The sequence below is a fragment of the Musca vetustissima genome, unplaced genomic scaffold (assembly GCF_032173495.1).
Source record: "Musca vetustissima isolate MV318-11 ecotype Yass unplaced genomic scaffold, APGP_CSIRO_Mvet_v1 utg12933, whole genome shotgun sequence".
Lineage (NCBI taxonomy): Eukaryota > Metazoa > Arthropoda > Insecta > Diptera > Muscidae > Musca > Musca vetustissima.
In genome coordinates, this window is record NW_026887187.1 from 102193 (window position 1) to 108192 (window position 6000).

General features: G+C 35.9%; 1 long non-coding RNA gene across 1 annotated transcript; it reads left to right on the plus strand.

The window, feature by feature from the left end:
• The first annotated feature begins 727 nt into the window (after positions 1–727).
• On the plus strand, positions 728–5031 carry LOC133334780 (uncharacterized). Its single transcript, XR_009754502.1, has 2 exons — positions 728–776; positions 4918–5031. It is a non-coding gene; the product is annotated as an uncharacterized LOC133334780 (long non-coding RNA).
• The last annotated feature ends 969 nt before the right edge of the window (positions 5032–6000 follow it).

Here is a 6000-nt window from a genome sequence, read left to right on the forward strand (position 1 = left end):
GAATAGGCATTTCCATAGGAAATTTTCTATTCAGCCTGGCTGAATAGGTATTTCCATAGGAAATTTTCTATTCAGCCTGGCTGAATAGGTATTTCCATAGGAAATTTTCTATTCAGCCTGGCTGAATAGGCATTTCCATAGGAAATTTTCTATTCAGCCTGGCTGAATAGGCATTTCCATAGGAAATTTTCTATTCAGCCTGGCTGAATAATGATTTTCCTTTAGAAAATCCATCTACCTTTTATGCCCAACCTAATAAACACACATGCAACAGCGCAACGCACATAATAATCAACTCTAAAGAAAGCTGGAAAAAATAAATGTAGTAGCAGCAACAAAAACAACAACAGCATTCCCATACACACAATCATCGGCCAGGCAGTCAGGCCGACAGACAACAACGACGACGACGGAAAAGAAGAAGCATTCAACACAACACACTATCCCAAAGATAAATCATAAAAGAAGCCATTATAAGCAGCAAAAGGGTTTTCAAAATTCAGTTTGTAACGAACCAGCGGACAGTTAACACGCAACGCGCAGCGACAACGCATTCTTCCACGCTTCACGACGCACACACATACCAGTGATCCCCCCACTCCCGGTGAAGAGTTAGAATTTTTCCCCTCGACAATCCCAAAAAAGGGAAAAATATCTAAAATTGGAAAATAAGTGAAGCGACGGATAGCGGTTAGAAATTCCGGGAAGACGATTTTGAAATTGAAGTTTTACAACAAGAACAACAACAACTAGAAAAGAAAATCAAAATGAAAACAGTAAGTGTAGTTGTGTGTGTATGTGTGTCTGATTGTGCTAATCAGCAAAAAAGTTGGAGTGCTGAGTGTTTTGTAGTTAGTTTATAACTTGAAGAAAGCCAAAAACAACAACAGCAACAATAAAGACAAAGAAAAACAAGTTAAAGACAACAACAACAGCAAAAGGAAGTGAATTCCAACAATTACGACCGGAGCAGCAAACAGCAATGCATTTAATAACAAGAAAAACAAGAAGAAATTGTTTCGAAAGAATCCAATTTCAAATCCAAGATATGGAAGTCGGTGCTAATACAGTGGAGTGTGGTTATGGCGAACTTCGCAGATATCCTTGGAGAAAAGAAATTTACCGAAAACTATTAAGAGTTCTCAAGGGGATATCATAACTCTTGTAAACATCTTTGAGGCCACTATTCGCTGGTTCATATAGTCAAAATTTCATTAGAACTCTTCCGAGTCCCTAATACTTCAAATTCAAACTTCGATGTAGTAATCGGAAAGGATCTCTTTAATTATCTTTAATTAAAAATCTGTGACCAGATCTTGTCTATTACTTCTGTTCATATCGGAGTCTCTAACTATGGCAAAGACCTTAGCCAAAATACTGAAAATGGGACCTCATTTTCTAGCCAGTGTCGGAAAGCCTCAATTTCTAACCAAAGTGTCGGAAAGGTTAATTTCTTTGACTAGACCTCCGAGGTCTTTTATATATAGAAAACCTTCCAGAGTTCTAGCCAAGGTTGAAACCCTTTTTAAATGGATAACAAATCTTTTGCAGGTCTTTTATAAATCGAAGGTCCTCCAGATTCTAAGGATTTATTATACTTGTTTACATACAAGATCTTCTACAAATAAAAGTTTTTTCCAGAGGATCTCCACAGTTAGAAGGGCTTCCAAAGGCCTTGTATATATAGAAAACTCTCCAGAGCTATATACAAAACACCTTCCAGAGGCCTTCGTGAAATAAAATATCTTCCGGAAATAGTTTATAGATGGAATCATAAGAAAGAGGGTCTTTTTCAAGGTAGAAAACCATCCAGAGGACCAGTTAAGGTTGAAACCACTTTTAAATGAATAACAAATCTTCCAGAGGTCTTTTATAAATCGAAGGTCCACCAGATCCTAAGGATTTATTATTCTTATTTACAAATAAAAGTTTTTCCAGAGGATCTTCACAGTTAGAGGGCCTTCCAAATGTCTTGAAGAAGAAAACTCTCCAGAACTATATACAGAACACCCTCCAGAGGCCTTTGTGAAATAGAATATCTTCCGGATTTATTTTAAATATAATCATAAAAATAAGGGACTTCCAGAGGTCTTTTCAAGATAGAAAATCTTCCAGAAATCAACTCAAGTTTCAAACTATTTTAAATACATAGAAAATCTTCCAGAGGTCTTTTATAAATCGAAGATCCTCCAGATCAACCTTCTACAAATAAATAACTCTTCCAGAACAGCTCAAAGGCCATCTAGAAGTCTTGTATAAATATAAAACCCTACAGACCTACAGAGGCCTTCGTGAAATAGATTATTTTCCGGCTCTATTTTATAAATAGAATCCGAAGAATTTCCAGTCTAGGTCTAAAACGAAGAAAAAGACCGATAGATACAAAATAGTCTAGTGACACCCTACCAATAGAATATCACGCAGAGTTGATCTGTAGATTGAATATTATTTTTTAGATCTAGAAAAGGCCTTCCAGAGATCCTGCAAAGATAAAAACAGAGTTCCAGACACCTTCTAAAAAATACCTTACGTTGATATTTTACATGCAGAATGTTCTCGAGAGGTATCGAATAGAATGAAGGTATTCACCTGATAGAGAATTCAATTATTTTTTGGTCTTATATAGAAGACTTTGGGGTCTAATCCTATAAATCGAAGATCCTGTAGAGGAATTCTACATATTGAAGATCCTCCTTTAAATACAGGGACATAAACAAGACTCATATGATAAAATTATTTCCAGAATGCATCTAGAGTTATTCAATAGTAAGAATGTCTTCCAGGTATATTCGAAGGAATGCAGATTATCTATGATTCTTCAATAGAAGACTTTGACCTGTAGATAGAAGAACTTTCAGAGAATATCCTTCTGAGGTCTTGTTTAGATAAAACGATCTCTGGTGGCTTTCTAGAGTCTTCAACAATCTCTTCCAAAAGTATTTTGTAAATATAAGAAGTCCCGAAAGTCTTTGAGAACTTCTATAGCTGGAATATCCTCTAGTGGCCTTCTATTGATTGGATTCGGATAATCTCTGATAGCCTTCTAGAGATAGCAGAAAAACTATGAGCCTTCAAGATTCGGATAATCTCTGATGGCCTTCTAGAGTCTCCAAAACTATTTTGTGAATAGAAAAAGTTCCGAAAGTTTTTGAGTACTTCTATAGCTAGAAATATCCTCTAATGGCCTTATATTGATTGAATAATTCTCAGAGGCCTTCTATAGATATAAGACCGCATAAAGATAGCAGAAAAACTATAAGCCTTCAACATAAGATTCGGATAGATAGAATCATTTTCAAAAGTCAACTGCTATAAATAGTATATCCTTCTGAGAGCTACTTGATGACCTTTTATAGTCCCCTAAAGCCTTCTGTATTTATATGATGGATGATCTTCTATGGATGGAAGACGTTCCGAAAGACTTTTATATATAAAATTCAGTCCAGAACAACTGTGTAACAGAATGCCAGAGATCTTCTATTGACATAAGAAGAAAAAAGGCCTCTGACTTTCTGAGTAATATACCCTCTAGAGGTTTTATAAAGAAAAGAGAGATCTTTTAGATAGATCTTCTATGTAGATATATGTTGGATTATCTCGAAACGATTTTCTGAGTATAGAAGAACTTCCGAAGGTCTTTTCCAGAACGCATCTCCAGGTAGTTAGGTAGATCGTTAGAAAACCCTAATGTTGATAGAACAATTTTTAGAGGATAGTAGATCATCTATGAGTCTTCAAAAGAAGATTCGGATAGATGGAATAATTTCCAGAGATCTACTTCTAAAATTAGTATACATTTCTGAGGTTTCCTTTAAATAAAAGAGCTTCATATGGTCTACTATAGCATCCTACCATCTTATATAGGACTTCTGTAGATCTTCCAAAGGATCTCTGTAGAGAGTAGAAGTTCGTTTTATAAATAGAAGTCCACCTAAAACACCTCAACAGGGTAGAAAAATGTTCTGAGGCCTTTTAAAACATTCCGAAGATGTTTTGTAGATAAAATGTCGCACAGAATTTAGGTACAAGTAGGTTGGAGGAATACCTTTCAGGAATCTTCTGTTGAAAGGACATTTTTCATAGGCCTTCTTGTGCTGTAGATGCTCTGGAGATCTTATAAAGATAGCAGATCTTCCAGCGATAATTAGCAGATACAGTTATATTCTATTAGTCTCCTACAGATTACACACTCCCCCCAAATATCCATATCCCGAGCGTTATACACACGTACGACTGTAGATGGCAAAAGAATTTGATAAAAAACACAGACACAACAACAACAACACCAAGTCAACAAAAAACCAAAACATGTACGCTGTCTGCATACGAAAACAAAAAGAACCACAACAACAATAACAACAAAAATATCGAATATGAATCTGCTCGCCTGGCCATATTGAAAGTTACGATGAACTCAAATCCAAACAAAAGCAAAAATAGCAACAACAACACACAGTGGAAAACTCAAACGAACCAAGAACTCAAAACCTAAAATTAGGATGATGTAGCAGAGGAGGAGTAGCAATAGAAGGAGAATGAGGACCATAAACACTGTGATAACAACAACAACAACAATAGCAGCAACAATGATATGTGAATGATATTGTTTTTAGGGGCTATCGAAGCCGCCATATGGATTTTTATTTATTATTTTTTTTTTTGAGTCCATATATTATTATTCTTGTAAACAGAAAAAAAGATATGGGGTTCGTGGTACGGCTCTTTTTGTGTTATCTTATCATTGGAGGGCATAACTTCCTCTAAATATTATTAAAACTACAGTTCTCCTGCTTATTTATTTTTACTAACTACAAAAACAACAACAACAAAAAAAAACTAAATAAAAAAGTTATTTATAAAAATATATTAATTGCTTTTTCCCCTCTTCTTCTTCTTTCCTCCCACCTCCCCCCATAGATCATTTTCATTTCCCTCTGCCTTTGCCTGCTGGTCTCCACAATTTCAGCTGAAAAATCCCACAAACATTCTGGTGATTCGAAAAAACTTTTGAAAAATGGTGGCCACGAAAAACAGCATCAACTGAAACAGTTGTCCGAACACAAATTGGAACATTTGCCCAAATCCGCTTTGCCCCTAAAAGAAGAAACCACCGCCGCCGCCGGAGAGCTAAAACCCGCACGTGAGGGTGGCCGCAAACATCATCGTCATGGCAAAAATCGTAAGGGCGGTGAACATCAGCAGCAGCAACAGCAACGTTCCCGTAAATCTCATGGCAAATCGAAGGCCAACCAGAATGGTCCCACCAAACCCCATCACAATAAGCATTCCCGCAAGCAGGGACGTGGCAAGCAGGTCCATCAGCAACAACAACAACAGCAACAATAGGTTAGATTAAGTTAACGCGAAGTGCGGAGCAGAATACTGGGATGTGTATTTTTTCCGGAAGTTGTAATCTTTTTTTATTTTCTTCTTTGTGTATGTTTTCATAGTTTCATAGCGAAAGAGTACAATAAATAAAAATGATAAAATAAAATAATGATAAATTAATAAATAATTATTTAAAATTAAACAAATAAAGAATATAAGTTTTTTATTTATTCATAAAAAAATATTCTTTAAAAATTTTAAGCCTTGAATAAGGCTTGAAAAAATATTCTTTAAACAACCCACGCTTTGAATAAGCCTTGAAAAAAATTCTTTAAAAAATCCACGCTTTCAGTGGGCCTTAAAAAATATTCTTTAAAAAATCCACGCTTTCGGTGGGCCTTAAAAAATATTCTTTAAAAAATCCACGCTTTCGGTGGGCCTTAAAAAATATTCTTTAAAAAATCCACGCTTTCGGTGGGCCTTAAAAAATATTCTTTAAAAAATCCACGCCTTATGACAGCCTTTACAAACGCCGATATTCACCATCGACGCAGATCGGCCCGTAGATCTTTCGGAGAAATTTTCCTTCAAACACCCCAAGAGCTGCCTCATATGCTTGCGCAAGTACCCATTCTTCAGATCCATATAACAGCACGGGTAGTATCAGCGTGT